Here is a 19,247-nt window from a genome sequence, read left to right on the forward strand (position 1 = left end):
ATCAATTTTGGAAGACTTCTCATATATTGGTTGGCTTGATCATGTCCCATAAGTCCCTTAAGCTTTATTCACTCTTTTTCATTCTTTTTTCTACTCTGACCAAATAATTCCCAGTGCCTTGTCTTCTATTTCACTGATCATTTCTTCTGTTTAATCTAGTCTGCTGTTGAAACCCTCTAGTGAATTTTTCAGTTCAGTTATTATATTCTTCAGCTCCATAATGTCTGTTTGACACTTTTTAAAATTTTGAAACCAAATAATATTTTCTTTAAATTATGTCAATACCATTTCAAGCAAATGCTAACTGGAAGTCTAAGCCTGAGAATTTTTAGAGAAAACAACCTTCTTCCACTCCAGCCACACTGTTAGTGGTAATAATGGTACCAGTCAGTTAGTGTTATCCCAATTGTCTAGTGTTTATCATGTCATCAATTTTCAGAATGTCTCAGAGGGTTTTAGTTGTTAGGATCAGAGCACTGACTGAAAACAAGAAAGGTTGGACAACGATTTCCTCTAAAATGTTAAAAAATACCACTATTTTAGACATTAATGCTTGTAGTATTCTCTCCGTGTGCATACCAGTTTCTTAGTTCTGTTATTGTAGAAATGGGACCCAGACGAGAGTTTTCAACCAGTGTAGATGGAGTGACTCCCACATCATCTATAAATCATGAATGCAGTACGATTCCATAACTCTCAATGTTAATGAATATTCAATTAATTGTAGGGCTAACTCTGACTTCTTTGAGCACCACCTCCTGCAATAAGAGCTCTCTTTGTCACTAAACAGTGAGTAACAAACACATAGGGTATCATAAATGGAGTACTCAGCTTTTTAATCATCAGTTTTCAGAGCCATGAACAACAACCATAACTTTTTATCCAGGGCTTGCAAAGCCTTCAATCTTGAGTAATTTGCCAAAACCATTTAAACTGACATCCTTGGATAACTGGTCAGAACCCAGTATACCAGCGGTGAATTGGTGAATATGAGCAACTGGCTTGGTTCCAATTGTTTTACAAACAAATTGAATCTCTTCTCTTTCAATATCCCTAATTGCCATAATCTTAACTTTGTTTAGAAAATGTAATACAAAATCACTAAGAGCATCCCCTAGAATACACTTCTGTATGAGAAGGACATTACATCCTATTTTAAAATTTTACTTTATTAAATTTAGAATACAGGCTCTTTATTATCACAGCATTTGGTCCATCTGGGTAAGTCAGAAATTACTTAATCATACATATCTGTTTTAGGAGCAAATAAGCAAAACTGAATAAGCCCAATTTTAGCATTTTCAACTCTGGCTATGCCAGATTTTGCTACCTTTGGGTAAGAACCAGCCCTTGTGTTCACTCATAGTCATCAATTGTACAACCAAATTTCTTAACTATTTTAATGTTTCTAAGATCTACACTGGTAGCTGTGGCTGGATCAACCACTTTCAGCATTGCATTTACACTCATTGGAGAAAGTAGACTTCAATGTTGAGACAACGTTTGAGTTCAATGATGTGGTTGTACTATTTAACAAAGTTTCTCTGTAACTCAGTTCCATAGATCAAGACATGTTAATTAAAATTTTAATACCCTTTCCAAAACCATTCTGGAATGACTCTGAAATGATGGGTGGATGAATCCCATTCTGAAGAAGCTAGTTACAGAAATCTAAGAAAGAGCCAGCAATGATGACCACTGATGTGGTGCCATCTCCTGCTTCTATATCTTGAGCCTTAGACAGTTCCACCAGCATTCTGGCTTCTGCATGTAACACCTGTATTTTTTTCAGACTGGTGGCAGTAATATTTGTAATGCTCATATCACCTTTTCCATTTTTACTTGTTTTTTCCTTTCCTTTTGGGCCAAGTCTTGTTCTAATAGCATCAGCAACAGCTTTGGTGCTGGATTTCCACGGCGAAAATCCATGAATTGGATCTGAGCTAGCTGTTCATAGTCTTGCTAGGCACCTTACCTGCAGCCTCCAGCAGTCCTTGTGGGCACCTCACACCAGGGTGCCATGTTTTCAGACATGGAAAACTTGGCTGTGTTCACATAGGATTGGGAGGGATGGATGGACGTGGATTCCATGTCTCTTAAGAATACAGGAATAAAAATGCTCAACAAAATACTAGAAAACTGAAGCCAGCAGCATATTCAAAAAGCTATACACCCTGACCAAGTGGGATTATCTCATGAGTGTAAGAGTCCAACATAAAAATTTAATCAGTACAATAAACCACATTAATAAAATTAAGGAAAAAATGCACAATCATCTCAATGCAGAAAAGTCATCTGACAAAACCCAATATCCATTCATGATTAAACACTCAGAAAACTGGTAATAGAAGAGAATTTTCTCAACATAAGGGACATTTATGAAAAATCCACAGTTAACATGATACTCGATGGTAAAAAGACTATAATATTTTCCTCTATAATCAAGAATAAGACTAGGGTACCCATTTTTCCCATTTCTGCTCAATTTTGTATTAGAAGACCTAACCAGACTAATTAGGCAACAAAAAGAAATAAATGACATTTAAATTGGAAAAGAAGAAGTAAAATTATATATGTTTTAAAATGACATTATCATATATGTAGAAACCCCTAACAAATCCACATAAAAACAACTAGAGCTAATAACAGATTTAAGTAATGTTTCTGGGTACAAAATCACCACTGAAAAATCAGTTGTGTTTCTACACACTAATAAAATTAGAACAGGATATTAAGAAAACAATTCCATGTACAACAGCATCCAAAATTATAAATAATTGGAAAAACACTTTAGCAAAAAGGTACCAAACTTGTACACTGAAAACTCTAAAATATTGTTGAAATAAAATAGAGGATTACAAGATAAATAGAAATATACCTTGTGCTTATGGATTGGAAGACAATATTGTTAACATTTATACCTCCATAATATACTGAAATAATAAAAAATGAGGTAAAAAAATGAAGGCAACACCCCCCAAAGCAATCTATAGATTCTAAAGATTTGATTCTATGCCTATCAAATCCCATAGACATTTTTTTACAGAAAAAATATTCAAAAATTCATATGGAATCTCAAGGGACCCTGCACAGCTAAAACAGTCTTGAAAAAGAATAAATTTGAAGGTCTCATACTTCCCTATCTCAAAACTTACTACAAACTTACAGCAGTCAGAAAAATGTGGTATTGGTATAAAACAGATATATTGACAAATGGAATAGAATAGAGAGCCCAGAAAGAAACCCTTCCATAAATGGGCCAGTGATTTTCAACAAGGGAGCCAAAATCATTCAATGGGAAAAGGACAGTCTTTCAAAAATGGTGCCAAGAAAACTGGGTATCCACATCAAAAGAATAATGATAGACCCTCACCTGACATCATATAAATAAAGTAACTCAAAATGAATTAAGTACCTAAATATGAGACTTTAAACTACAAAACTCTTAGAAGAAAACATAGGGGAAAAATGACATTGGATTTTGTAATGATTTCTTGACAAAGAAACAAAAGAAAAAATAAATTGAACTTCATCAAAATTGTATATCAAAGGAATCTTTATTCAATAAATGGTGCTGGGAAAACTGGATGGCCACATGTAGAAGACTGAAACAGGATCCACACCTTCCATCTCTCACAAAAATCAACTCATGGTGGATAACAGACTTAAACCTAAGGCGTGAAACTATAAGAATTCTAGAGGAAAATGTTGGAAATACTCTTCTAGACATTGGCATAGGCAAAAAATTTATAAAGAAGACCCCAAAGGCAATCACAGCAACAACAAAAATAAATAAATATGACCTGATTAAATTAAAAAGCTTTTGCACAGCCAAAGAAACTATCACAAGAGCAAACAAACAACCTACAGAATGGGAGAAAATATTCATATGTTACACATCTGATAAAGGGCTGATAACTAGAATCTATTTAGAACTCAGGAAAATCAGGAAGAAAAAATCAAACAACCCTATCAAAAAGTGGGCAAAGGACATGAACAGAAACTTTTCAAAAGAAGACAGAATAATGGCCAACAAACATATGAAAAAATGCTCATCATCTCTAATTATCAGGGAAATGAAAATCAAAACCACAATGAGGTATCACTTATCTCCAGTGAGAATGGCCTTTATCAAAAAGTCCCATAACAAATGTTGGCATGGATGCAGAGAAATAGGAACACTCATACACTGTTGGTGGCACTGTAAACTAGTGCAACCTCTGTGGAAAGCAATATGGAGATACCTTAAAGAGATACAAGTAGATCTACCATTTGATACAGCAATCCCATTACTGGGCATCTACCTAAAAGAACAAAAGGCATTCTATAGAAAAGACACCTGCACTCGAATGTTTATAGCAGCACAATTCACAATTGCAAAAATGTGGAAACAACCCAAATGCCCATCAATACATGAATGGATTAATAAAATGTGGTATATGTATACCATGGAGTACTATTCAGCTATAAGAAAAATGGTGATCTAGCACCTCTTGTATTATCTCGGATAGAGCTGGAACCCATTCTACTAAGTGAAGTATCCCAAGAATGGAAAAATAAGCACCACATGTACTCACCATCAAATTGGTTTTAACTGATCAACACCTAAGTACACATATAGGAATAACATTTATCAGGTGTTGGGCAGATGGGAGGGGGGAGGAGGGGATGGGTATATACATACATAATGAGTGTGATGCACACCGTCTGGGGGATGGACACGCTTGAAGCTCTGACTCGGTGGGCGGGGCGAGGACAATATACGTAACCTAAACATTTGTACCCCCATAATATGCTGAAATAAAAGAAATTGTATATCAAAGGACATTATCAACAGAGAGAAAAGGAAATTCACAGAAAGGGAGAAAATATTTGGAAATCACATATCTGATAAGGGATTAATATCCAGAAAAAATATATATATACACAAACATGGATTAATATTCAGGAAAAAATATATATATATGCACACATATATACAACTCCTGTAGCTAAATAGCAAAACAAACAATCTAAATTAAAAAGTGGGCAAAAATACTGAATAAACTTTTCTCCAAAGAAGATATACAAATGGTCAATAAGCACATGGTCAGTATCCTTAATTATTTGGAAATTGCAAATCAACACCGCAGTGAGATACCATTTCACATATATTAGGATGGCCATCATAAGAAAATATAATAGCAAGTGTTGGCAAAGATGTGGAGAAATTGAAACCCTCATTCATTACTGCTGAGAATGTAAAATGGTGTAACTATTATGGAAAATGCTAAGGTGGTTCCCTAAAAAATTAAACACATAATTACTATATGATTCAACTCCTATGTATATACTCAAAAGAATTAAAAGCAGGGACTAAAAAAATACTTGTACACCAATGTTAATAGAAGCATTATTCACACTAGCCAAAAGGTGGAAACAATCCAACTGTCCATCAGTGGATGAACGGAGAAAGAAAATGTGGCATATACATACAATGGAATATTATTCAGCCTTAAAAAGGAGTGATATCCTGACACATGCTACAACAGGGATGAACCTTGAAGACATTATGCTAAATGAATAAGCCAGACACAAAAGGGCAAATATTGTATTATTCAACTTATATATGAGGTACTAGAGTAGTCAAGCTCATAGACACAGACAGTAGAACAGTGGTTTCTAGGGGTTGGAGGAGAGAGAGAAAGGGGAAGTTGTTTCATGGGTATGGAGTATTAGTATGGGATGATGAAAAAGTTCTGGAAATGGACAATGGTAACAGTTACACAACAATTTGAATGTACATACTGCCACTAAACTACACATTTAAAAATGGTTAAAATGGTAACTTAAAAAATGGTAAGTTATATGTTATGTATATTTTCCAACAATTAAAAAATATAAAAATTTAAATTATGATAGATTAGATGGTAAATTCTGTTTTGAATATGTATAATCTGTGCTGTCAATGAGACATCTAGAAAGATATCCATTAGGAAATTGGAAACATAGGACTGGAACACGGTGAGAAAGATCAGAGCTCATGAATGTCTGTCACATATGGGTCATTATTAAAGTCATGGAATAAAAGATTGCTAAGAAAGAAAGACAAGAGAAGAAAAGAATGTTGGAAAACTGCCTTGGATCTTATTAATCTGTGTATCCCCAATAGTTAACATAATGCATGGTTTAGCAGCTAAGTAGATAGATGCCGAATAAATGAACAAAAACACAAGAGCTTTGTTCAGTGCATAGAAAAGAAAAAAAAGACAAACGATGATCAGACATAAAGGAGTATGTGGCACTATTTCCTATGTCTTTCATTTCCATGAGGCTAAACTCTAGGTAATGTCCCCTGAAGGACATTATCTAGAATTCATCAATATATTCAACTCATCAGCAGTTTTGAAAATGTTTATATGGTTTTATCCTAATTAATGAAAATTTGAGGGGATAGAAACATTTTTTTAATGATCTCTATTTTCTATATTCCACCACCAAAACAAATGCCATGATATATACTTTTCTATGCAGCCATTACCTGGGACCTTATTGCCTATGAGATCAAGCTGCCTTATTATTGCAGCACTTTTTACGAATAGAAATGGAATGCTTATAATTTCTATAGAACAAAATGTAATTGGCACTATATTGTGAATTTTTAATACTCACCTATTTCCCTTTGTGAAGTCATCTATGACTTTAGAGGCATCAGTTTCCAAACAAAAACTGCTTTGCTATTTTATCAGAAGTCTATGTTAGAGTAACCCTATATTACTATTGAAATACAAGTTGCCATTGTCCATTTTGTGTTGCTAGAACAAAATACCTGAGGCTTGGTAATTTAAAAAGAAAGGAGGTTTGTTTGGCTTATGATTCTGGTGGCTTTAAAGACCAAGAGTGTGGTGCTGGCATCTGCTTAGTGTCTAGTGAGGGCTTTCGTGCTGCATCTTAACATGGTGGAAAGTCAAAGGGGAAGCCAACATGTGCAAAGGGGGACCAAACAGGACGAGGAACATCACTTTACAACAACCTGGGAGATTGAGAACTGACTCACTCCCATAAGATAGGATTAACCTATTCATGAGGGATAGGCCCCCATGACCTAAACAACTCCCACTAGGCCCTACCTCCCCACACTGCAGCACTGGCAATTAAATTTCAGAACAAGTTTTGGTGGGGAAAAAACCACACTCAAACCATAACACCAGTAGATGTTATTTAAATGAGGAAATCCATACAATATCATGTTATAACCTGATATCTGGGTGAAAATTGATTATGTTTCTAGGCTACCAATATCATTTATTTTTATTATGTTTTACTTACCATAGAGATCACTCATCTGATCCCTTAAACTCCATCTACCTTGGAAACCAAATACACACTTTAAAAAGGTGAATGTAGTTCCATTACATAAGGAAATCTCAAATTTAAAATGTCAAAAAACTTTAAAAAATCTCTAATTGAAATTTCAAAAAATTCAGTTCAATTTATTGTACTGAATATGGGTATCAAACACAGAGCAAGAATAAGAGGAGTTTTGGTGGTGTGGTGGCTCACGCCTGTAATCCTAGCACTCTGGGAGGCCAAGGCAGGAGGATCGCTTGAGCTCAAGAGTTCGAGATCAGCCTGAGCAAGAGCAAGACCCTGTCTCTACTAAAAACAGAAAGAAATTAGCTGGAAAACTAAAAATATGTAGAAACATTAGCCAGGCATGGTGACACACTCCTGTAGTCCCAACTACTCGGGAGGCTGAGGCAGAAGGATCACTTGAGCCCAAGAGTTTGAGGTTGCTGTGAGTTAGGCTGATGCCACGGAACTCTAGCCTGGGCAAAAGAGTGAGACTCCATCTCAAAAAAAAAAAAAAAAAAAAAAAAAAAGAATAAGAGGAGTTAGGGTGTCCCTCACTGTAGCTCTACCACCCACAAACTCCTAGTACCTGGCCACTGGATGCTTCCTCATGACCACCTCAAGAAGAATGATGGGATAGTTGACCACCAGAGATACCAGCTGCTAATCATCTCAGAAAGAAGGAAAATTTTAGATTAAAAGCAAAAAAATGAACAATTATAGATCAGGTGTAATTTCAAGGGAAACGCGCCAAAACCTACAAGAGATTCCACAGGAAGAAACTGGAGCAGAGCAAGAAGGAGCAAGATATTGGCAGATGTCAACCCCGAAAGGCTTGGAGTCCAGCAAAAAGGGTAGGTGGAGCAGTTTGTTTCGCCCTTCCTCACATCACTGGGAGTCATCAGGTTCCTGAGCTGCTGGAACTTTCACCCTCATGGGCCCTAAAGCGGCTGCTGCCAGTGAACTGTGAGCTTCTCAAGGACAAAATACCAGCCTTCCAGCCTCCTTGGGTGCTTCTCATCACCACAGACCTGAGCAAAGATGGAAGGCAACATATTGCTTCTCCACCCAATGTACATCTTTGTCCTCTCCATGGGGCTTCAGCACCTCAGTTCTCATCTTGCTTGTTCTCACACAGGCATTTCCCAACTCTGGCCCAGACTTCAGGAGCCACAGGGAGCTGGTGGATCCTGGGAAATCTGCATGACTCCAGAGCCTGGAAATTCTCGGTGGGCTGCCTTCTGGAGAGACAGACAGAGATGACCAGAGTGCTAGCTTTCCTCCATACAGACTCTTTTTCTCTCCTTCCCCTCCCCAACCCAGGGCTGCCAAAAGAGGTGCTTGAGCTGGGGCTCTCAGGAGCTGCTGTTTCCCCTCTGATGGGGCTTCCACAGAGAGTGGGGCTCAAACCTATCCTTTTAAATACCTGCAGAGAACTAAGGTGTTCTCAAACTGAGAGAACCCAGCCCACTGGTCCTCTCCAGTGTTGCTTGAAAACTGAAAGAAATACAAAATATCATCTGTGAATACTATAAAAATCTCTACACACATAAACTCAAAGTAGTAGAGGAAATGGACAAATCCCTGGAAACACTCAACCTCTCAAGACTCAACCAGGAAGAAATAGAACTCCTTAATAGACTAATAACAAGCAATAAGATTGAAGCAGTAATAAAAAAATCTTCCAATAAAAAAAAAGCCCTGGTAAGATGGATTCACAGTCAAATTTTATCAGACCTATAAAGAAGAGCTGGTACTCATACTGCAGAAATTATTCCACAACATAAAGAAGAAGGGAATCCTCCCCAACTCATTCTACGAAGCCAGTATTACTTTGATACCAAAGCCAAGAAAGGACACAACAAACAAAGGAAATTATAGACCAATATCCTTTATGAATACTGATGCAAAAATCCTCAGTGAAATACTAGCAAACTGAATTCAAGAGCACATCAAAAAATAAATAATAATCCACCACAACCATGGGGGCTTCATACAAGGGATGCAAGGTTCAATATACATAAATCAACAAATGTGATTCACCACATAAGCAGAAGCAAAAACAATGACCGTATGAGCATCTCAATTGATATAGAAAAAGTACTCAACAAAATTCAGCACCCTTCCATGATAAAAACCGGCAACAAACTAGGCACAGGAACATATCTCAAGACTATAAAAGCCTTATATGACAAACACACAACCAACATCATCTTGAATGGGGAAAAGTTGAAAGCATTCTTACTAAGAACTAGAACAAGAAAAGGGTGCCCACTGTCACTATATAGTTCTGGAACTCCTAGCCAGAGTAATCAGGCAAGAGAAATAAATCAATGGTATCCAAACCAGGAAAGAGGAGCTCAAACCATCACTCTTTGCTGATGATGTGATCTTATATCTAGAAAACCCCAACGATTCCACCAAGAGACTAATGGAATTCATAAATAAATTCAGCAAAGTCTCAGGCTACAATATCAACATATACTAATTAGTGACATTCCTGTACATCAATAACAGTCAAGATGAGAGTCAAATCAAGGACTTAATACCATTCACAATAGCTGAAAGAAAATAAAATATCTAGGAATGTACTTAACCAAGGATGTGAAAGATCTCTACAGAGAGAACTACGAAATACCAAGGAAAGAAATTGCAAATGACACATACAAATGGAAAAACATAGCATGCTCACGGATTGGAAGAATTAACATTATTAAAATGTCCATACTACCCAAAGTGATTTATAGATTCAATGCAATCCCTATCAAAATAGCAACATCATATTTCACAGATCTAGAAAAAATAATCCTATGCTTCGTTTGGAACCAGAAAAGATCCCGAATAGCCAAAGCAATCTGAAACAAAAAGAACATATCTGGAGGCATCACACTACCAGCCTTCAAACTATACTACATGGATATAGTAACCAAAACAAGATGGTATTGGCACAAAAATAGAGACATAGACCAATGGAACAGAAAGGAAAACCCAGAGATAACACCATCCACATACAGCCAAATGATCTTTGACAAAGCGGACAACAATATACACCGAAGAAAAGAGGCCCTTGTTCAACAAATGGTGCTGAGAAAATTGGATAGCCACATGCAGAAGATTGAAACAGGATCCATATCTCTAACCACTCAGAAAAATTAATTCAAGATGGAAAAAAAGACTTACATGTAAGGCATAAATCCACAGGAATTCTAGAAGAAAATGTTGGAAAAATTCTTCTAGATATCAGCCTAGGCAAAGAATTTATGAAGAAGACCCTAATGACAATCACAACAACAACAAAAAATAAATAAATAAATGGGACTTAATTAAATTAAAAAGCTTCTGCACAGACAAGGAAATAATCAACAGAACAAATAGACAACCTACAGAATGGGATAAAATATTCACAAGCTATACATCCCATAAAGGGCTAATAACCAGAATCTACAAAGAACTCAAACAAATCAGCAAGAAAACAAACAAACCCTATTAAAAAGTGGACAAAAGACACAAAGAGAAGCTTTTCAAAATAAGATAGACAAATGGCCAATAAACATATGAAAAAATGCTCAAGGTCACTAACTATCAGGGAAATGCAAATGAAAACCACAATGAAATATCATCTTACCCCAGTTAGACTGGCTTTTATTAAAAATTCCAAAAACAGTAGATGCTGGCATGGATGCAGAAAGAATGGAATATTTACATACTGTTGGTGGGACTACAAATTAGTACGACCTCCACAGAAAACTGTATGGAGATTCCTCAAAGAATTCAAAGTAGTTTTATCCAGCAATCCCACTACTAGGTATTTATCCAAAGGAAAAGAATTCATTTCACCAAAAAGACACCTGCACTCAAATATTTATTTCAGTACAATTCACAATTGCAAAGATGTGGAATCAACCTAAGTTCCCTAATTCATGAGTGGATCAACAAGATGTGATGTACGAATATACAGAATACTACTCTGCCATTAAGAAGGATGAATTAAGGCCTTTTGCAACAATTTGGTTGGAACTGGAGACCACTATCCTAAGTGGAGTATCTAAAGAATGGAAAAACAAACACCACATATACTCACTATTAAACTGGATCCAACAGATGGGCACACATGTGCACAGAGGGAAGTAAAACTCAGTAGAAATCAAGCAGGGGGAAAGGAGGTGGAAGGGATGGGAAAAAACCTACCTAATGTGTGCAGTGACCACCATCTGGGTGATGGGCACACTTATAACCCTGATTCAAGCATGACAAAATTGATACATGTAACTGAAAACATTTGTACCACAATAATATTTTTAAATTAAATAAATAAATAAAAAGAATAAGAAGAATATCATCCTTCAATTTTCTTATACTTTTATCTATTTGTGGTTAAAAATATAGATAAATACTTAGGGCTTCATTACATAATTTTGTGACCAGGTTATATTTTACAATGGGAAATAAATTCATATATGTCATTAAAACACATTAAAGCTAGACTTAATTTTATGAAAAATATGGTGAGTTTCTTTACTTATGTTCAGCTTTTCCCAATCCTCACCTACTCCATGAAATAATATTAACTTTACTTCAAAACCATGTTTTTGAGGTAAAAGTCATATAACTTAAAATTCGCCATTGTAACTAAAAGTATACAATTCAGTGGCTTTTCATATATACAAAGTGTTGTGTAATAATACCATCATCTAATTCCACAACAGTTGATCACCTTAAAAGCAACCCAGTACCCCTTAAGAAGTCATTCCCCATTCCTGCATCTTGCCAGCCCTTGGTTATCACTAACATCCTTTTTGTCTCTGTGAATTGGCCTATTACGGAATTTTCATTGGAATGGAATCATATCATATGTGACCTTTTGTGTCTGGCTTCTTTTATTTAACATAAGGTTTTCAAGGTATAGCTATGATATATGCTGTTGATATATCAGTACTTGATTCCTTTTTATGGCTAAATAAGATTTCACTGTGTGGATAGACCATATCTTGTTTATCCCTTTATTCAATGATGGATCCATTGATGGACAAACTGAGTCTAAAGTTTACATTGAAAGGTAAAAGACACATAATACCAATATAGTAATAAAGAATAAAGTTAGAACACTGATACTACTCAACATCAACACTTGCTCTAAATCTACAGTGATCAAGACAGTGCGGTATTGGTGGAAGAACAGATGAATAGATCAATGGAATATAGTAGAAAGCCCCCAAATGGACCCACACAAATACAGTCAGTTGATCATTGACAAAGGTGCAAAAGTAGTACAATAAAGGATAGTCTGTTTAAGAAATGTTGTGGGAATATCTGTGCATCTGCATGTAAAAAAATTATTCTAGACACAGACCTCTTCCAGAAAAATTAATTCAAAATGGACCACAGACTTAAAACACAAAACTATACAGCTTCTAGATGATAACATGACAGAAAATCTAGGTGACTATGGGTTTGGTGTGACATTTTAGAAACAACTCCAAAAGTATAATTCTGAAGGAAAAAATTGATTAGATGGACATCAATAAAAAACTTCTATTCTGTGATAGATACTGTTAAGAGTAAGAAAAGATAAGCCACAGACTGAGAGAAATCTTTGCAAACCATATATCTGCTAAAGGACTAGTATTCAAAATGTACAAATAACTCTAAAAACTAATCTCTTAAAAAACAAAGAAACAATGGTGATATAGCACCTCTTGTATTTTCCTGGATAGAGCTGGAACCCATTCTACTAAGTGAACTATGCCAAGAATGGAAAAATAAGCACCACATGTACTCACCATCAAATTGGTTTCACTGATCATCACCTAAGAGCACATTTAGGAGTAACATTAATCGAGTGTCAGGCAGATGTGGGGGGAAGGGGATGGGTGTATACATACATAATGAGTGTGATGCACATCGTCTAGGGGATGGACACGCTTTAAGATCTGATTCGAGGGGGGGCAAGGGCAATATACATAACCTAAACTTTTGTACCCCCATATTATGCTTAAATAAAAAAAATAAAATTGTCAAAAGATCTGAACACTCACCAAGAAGATAGACACATGGTAAAGATGCTCAACATCATATGTTATTAGGGAACTGCACACTTACTAGAAATGGCTAAAATCCAAAACACTGACAAGACCAAATGCTGGCCAGGATGAGAGCAACTCTCATTCATTGCTGGGAATGTAAAATGGTACAGCCAGTTTGGAAGACAGTTTTGCAATATCTTATAAAGTCCAACACAGCCTACTATATGATCCAGCAATAACACTCCTTGTCATTTACCTAAATGAATTGAAAATTTATGTTCACACAAAAAAGTGCACATGAATGTTTCTAACAAATTTATTCACAATTTCCAGAGCTTTAGAAGCAACTAAGATGTCCTTTGATAGATGAATGCATAAGTAACCTCTGGCACAATAATAAATGGAATAGTACTCAATGATAAAATGAGGTAAGCTACAAAAAGACATGCGGGAAACTTAAATGCATTTTTCTTAATGAAGGAAGGTAGTCTGAAAGTCTAAATACTCTATGATTCTAATTAAATTATATTCTGGAAAAGGCAATACCATGGAGATAGAAGATCAATGAATGCCTGGGGTTCAGGAGAAGGAGGGTAGGGATAACTAGGTGGACACAGGAACTTTTAGATCAGTGAAACTATTCTGCATGATATTATATTGGTAGATGTGTGACATTATACATTTGTCAAAACTCACAGAATTGTATAACACAAAGAATTATCCTAGTGTAAAATATGGACTTTTGAATTAATAATAATGTATCAATATTGGTTAAGCAATTATCACAAATGTATTACACTAATTTAAGATGTTAATAATAACTGTGGGGGAGGGTAGAAAATGGGTATATAAAAGCTTTCTGTACTTTTTGTATAATTTTTCTATAATCCTAAAACTGCTCTAAAAACTAAAGTCTACTTTAAAAACCCATCTGATTTTTGCAATAAACTGTTATGAAAATGAAAAAACAATCACAAACTGGGGGAAATGTTTGCTAAACGTGTATCTGACAAATGACTTGTACCCAGACTATATTAATAACTCTCAAAACTCAATAATAAGAAAACAAAATAACAACAAAAAATAGGTAAAGGTTTAAGCAGACACTTTACTAAGAATATATACAAACAGAAAATAAGCACATGAAAAGATATTCAACATCACTGGTATTTGCAAATTAAATACACAAGAAGATCTTACTATACCCCTATTAGAATGGCTAAAATAAATAAAAGAACTGAATTTAAAAGAAACAAGTTTTGGCAAGGATGCAGAATAACTAGAACTGTCATACATTGCTGTTGTGAATGTAAAATGGTTCAGCCTCATTAGAAAATGTTTTAAAAGTTTTCATAAAGTTCAACATAAATTTACTATACAACCCAGGAATCCTACTCCTAGATATTTACCCAAAAGAAATGAAGTCACATGTACCTAAAAACCTCTATGTGGAAGTTTATAGCAATTTTATCCATAATGGCCAAACTTCAGAAAGAGCCCAAATGTCCATAAATTGGATTGTGATAAAGCCATACAATGAAATAATACTCAGCAAAAAAGGAACTATGAACTACTAATACATGCAACAACACAAAGGAATCTCAAAAGCATACGCGAAGTGAAGGAAGCCAGGCTTGACATTCTGGAAAAGGCAATACTTATAGCCTTAGAGAACAGATCAGTGGTTGCTAGGGGATAAGAATGAAGCGGTGAGAGGATACAAAGTGTCATGAAGAAACTTTTGGGGGTGACATAACTATTTTATATATTGATTATGGTGGCCATTGCACAACTGTGTAAGTTTGTCATAATTCAAAGAACTTTACACCTAGAAAGGGTAAGCCTCAGTGTATGTAAATTATACTTCAATAAAACAAAAAATTGTTGAGTGCAAAAGAATAAGCATAATATTCTTTATATAATTTTAAACCACAAAATAAAATACTATATGTTGTCTATGGCTATATAAACAAATATACAAAGGATAGAACAAGACACACATAGAATATGTGTGTGTCTGTGTGTGCTTAAAAGGGAGGTGAGAAAAGTGAATAGGACAGAATGAAGAATAAAAGAGATAGGCACAGACATGTATAGATATTAAAAATGTACAAAATGAGAACTAGTATTTGAATTGACAGAAATAATTAATTATTTTTTTTATTTTTATTTTAGAGACAGGGTCTTGATCTGTTGCTTAGGCTGGAGTGCAGTGGTGTGAGGATAACTCACTGAAGCCTCAAACTCCTGGACTCAAGTGATCCTCCTGCCTTAGCCTCCTAAGTAGCTGGTACTACAGGTATGCACCACGTTTGGCTATTTTTTTTCTTATTTTCTGTAGAGATGAGGTCTCGCTATGTTGCCCAGGCTTTTGTTGAACTCCTGGGCTCAAGAAATCCTCCTACCTTGGCCTCCTAAAGTGCTGGGATTACAGGCATGAGCCTGGGCCAAGAATGATTAATTATATCAATCAAACTATGTTCACCTGAGGTATAAAAAGCACAAAGGAGACTATAGTCCGAAAACACAAAAAAGGTTGGGTATGAAAACTGGTTAACTTTGTACAGTGTAGGAAAATGTAAGTGCATTCCTTATGACCCAACAATTTCATTTCTTGTTATCTACTCTAGGGAAACATTTAAACATATGCAAAAGCAACCCTATACAAGGAGGCTCATTGCAGCAATATTTTAAATTGTGAAAAATTACAAACTAAATGTCCACAATGAGAAATGGTAAAATAAACTATGGTATATCCATGTTATGAAAAATTAGGTAGTTGTTTAGAAATACTTAGCAAATGATCTGTGCTGGCATTGAAAAAATAAAGATGTATTTTTAAGTAAAAGACAAATGTAAAACAATATGCATAGCATTATCCTATTCATATGTTGACAATGTATAAAATAATACTATGCATTTTTGTTAATACATGCATATATAAATACACATGAGTAAAAGTCTGAAAGGATCTGCACCAAACTATTAACAGCAGTTTCCTCTGGGGATGAGACTAGAATTATTGATGATGGTCTGGGGAACTTCAGCTTTATCCTTAAGGCCTGAATTTTTCCAAGAGTGTATTTCTTTTCTTTTTTTTTCTTTTTTACTTTTTTTTATTTTTAGTTATTATGGGTATATAATACTTATATATATTTACAGGGTACATGTGATGTTTTGGTACAGGAATATAATGTGTATTAATCAAATAAGGGTAATTGGGGTATCCATCACCTCAGGCATTTATCATTTTTTCTGTTAGGAACATTCCAATTATATTCTTTTAGTTATTTTAAAGTATGCCACAACTTATTGTTGATTATAGTCACGTTGTTGTACTATAAAATATTGTTCGTTCTATCTAACTACCTAACTATGTTTTTTCACCTATTAACCATTCCCACTTTATTCCTCCCTTCAACTACCTTCGCAGCCTCTGGTAACCATCATTCTACACCCAAGAGTGTATTTCTACATTCCTTTGTAATTAAAATTTAATAAAATTTAAACATGATTGCTAGGTTTCATTGATACATTTAAGACTCAAAAGTAAAGCTATGTTAGATAAATTTTATTTATTAGATTTAAAATAAAATTTAATCCATAATTTGATTGCAATTGTAGTAGGCAAAATTCTAAGTTGGTCCCCAGATCTCTGCAATCCCATGGTGTACATGCCCTGAATAATTCCCTCCTCTTGAGTTTGGATATGTGCTGTGAATACAATATATGTTACTACCATGGCTAGGTTACATCATATGGCAAAGGTGAAGGGATCATTTTCAGATATAGCTAAAGTTCCTAATCAGTTAACTTTTAATTAATTAAAAGAGAGACATTCTTGGTGGACTTGACCTGATCAGGGGTCTTTAGAATCTAGGTCAGAGCCTTAAAGGATCAGAGACTCTTTTTTCCTGCTAGTTTTGAAGAAGCAAACCACCATGAGTTCTACAGCTGCAAAGAAAGTAATTCTACGAATAATCACATGAGCTAAGAAGAGGACACTGAGGCTCAGAGGATATCCCAGCCCCAGCAGACACTTCTATTGTAGTCTTGTGAAACCCTGAGTGGAGAACCCAGCAAAGCCATGCGCAGATTCCTAACCCGTGGAAACTGTCACATAATGACCCTGTGTTGTTTTAAGCTGCTAAATTTTTGCTAATTTCTTATTCAGCAACAGAAAACGAATACAGAATTTCACAGTTATCTGTCTACGTCTCCATTAAATTGTAAATGTGGAGTGTAAATTGAGAATAGTGCAGTGTCTTATTCATCTTTTATCCCTGGCACTTAGTATCATTCTGTCACATACTATGTATTCAGTAAATATTTATCCTTACGTAATGGTAGTTTAAAAGTACAGGTTATATATGTTCTGATCTATTTAACTTCTCTAATATAGGAGAAATGTTTAGGAAATTAACAAAGTGTACACACTTTTTAATCCACAACTACCATTTAGAGACAGATTCTAGGTTGTTTCAAGCATACCAAACTAAGATTTCAGAGACGTATATTCTGGTCCTAGCTCTGTAATAAATAGGTATGTTATAAAGGTAATAACTTCTTTAGCTGTGTGACTTCCTTGGGGTTCAGCTTCCTCATCTGTCAAAGAAAGAGGCCACTCTCAGAGATCTTTCTTTTTTTTTTTTTTGGAGACAGAGTCTCGCTTTGTCGCCCAGGCTAGAGTGAGTGCCGTGGCGTCAGCCTAGCTCACAGTAACCTCAAACTCCTGGGCTTGAGCAATCCTACTGCCTAAGCCTCCCAAGTAGCTGGGACTATAGGCATGCGCCACCATGCCCAGCTAATTTTTTCTATATATATTTTTAGTTGGCCAGATAATTTCTTTCTATTTTTAGTAGAGACGGGGGTCTCACTCTTGCTCAGGCTGGTCTCGAACTCCTGACCTCAAGCAATCCACCTACCTTGGCCTCCCAGAGTGCTAGGATTACAGGCGTGAGCCACTGTGCCCGGCCAAGATCTTAAAATCCTAACAATTTATGCTTCTAAGTAGCTTAACCTCTCTAAGGTTCAAGTCTCTCAGTTAACAAAAAGAGGTCACAAAAACTGTCTTATATTCCTTAGGTGGTTGTGAGGTTCAAATCGAATTAGACAAAGCATATGAATATGGAAATGCCATAAAAAAGGAAAGTATAGCTATGACAATATTACCATCTTGAAAAAACTATTCATGAGGTGATAGAAAGGTGAATACGGTATTTTTTAAATATAGGAAAATGCCATGTAAATTCAGAACATTCCACTGAATAATTTCTGAAATTAGCACAATTTGTACTCATAAACTTTTTTATATTTCATAATCAAAAGACAATGCAACAACTGTTTCCACTGATATTCAAATTTGAACTCAAGCATTCAAACACAGGCTTATTCTGTAAATTAGAATTTATGTTGTATTGGATTATTGTTAAAATTTAAAGAAAGAAAGCTGTACCTTATAACTTTAAGAGTTGAAGCTTTTGATACCCACTGCTTAGCAACCAGGCCTTTTTGTCTAAACACCTCTTTTCAGGAGAGTCACGACTGAATGGTAGGAGAAAAAACATGATTCAGAAGACAGCAAGTGTTGAAAATACCTGTATTTGTAAAAAAAATAATAAATGTCAAATGTCAATAAAATTTATCTCAAAAAAAGAAGATAATCTAAAAATATCAAACAAGTTATTTGTAAACTCAGGTTATTTTTATATTTAAGTTAAAAACAGTTATTCATTTAAAAAAATTGGTTATATGACATTAAACAAATGTATTTTATTTTGGTATACAAAACACCTCACTAAAGATTTTATTTATTTATTTTTATTTTATGCATTTATTTTTGAAAATGTTTTGCTTTTAGTATTATTAATTGACACCCAATAATTGTACATA

At 35.1% G+C, this 19,247-nt stretch overlaps 1 pseudogene; it reads right to left on the reverse strand.

Moving 5' to 3' along the window:
• Positions 1-397: 397 nt before the first annotated feature.
• Positions 398-19,247, reverse strand: part of LOC123628243 — a 123,888-nt pseudogene continuing 105,038 nt past the window's right edge.

This window comes from Lemur catta, chromosome X (genome assembly GCF_020740605.2).
Source record: "Lemur catta isolate mLemCat1 chromosome X, mLemCat1.pri, whole genome shotgun sequence".
Classification (NCBI taxonomy): Eukaryota; Metazoa; Chordata; class Mammalia; order Primates; family Lemuridae; genus Lemur; species Lemur catta.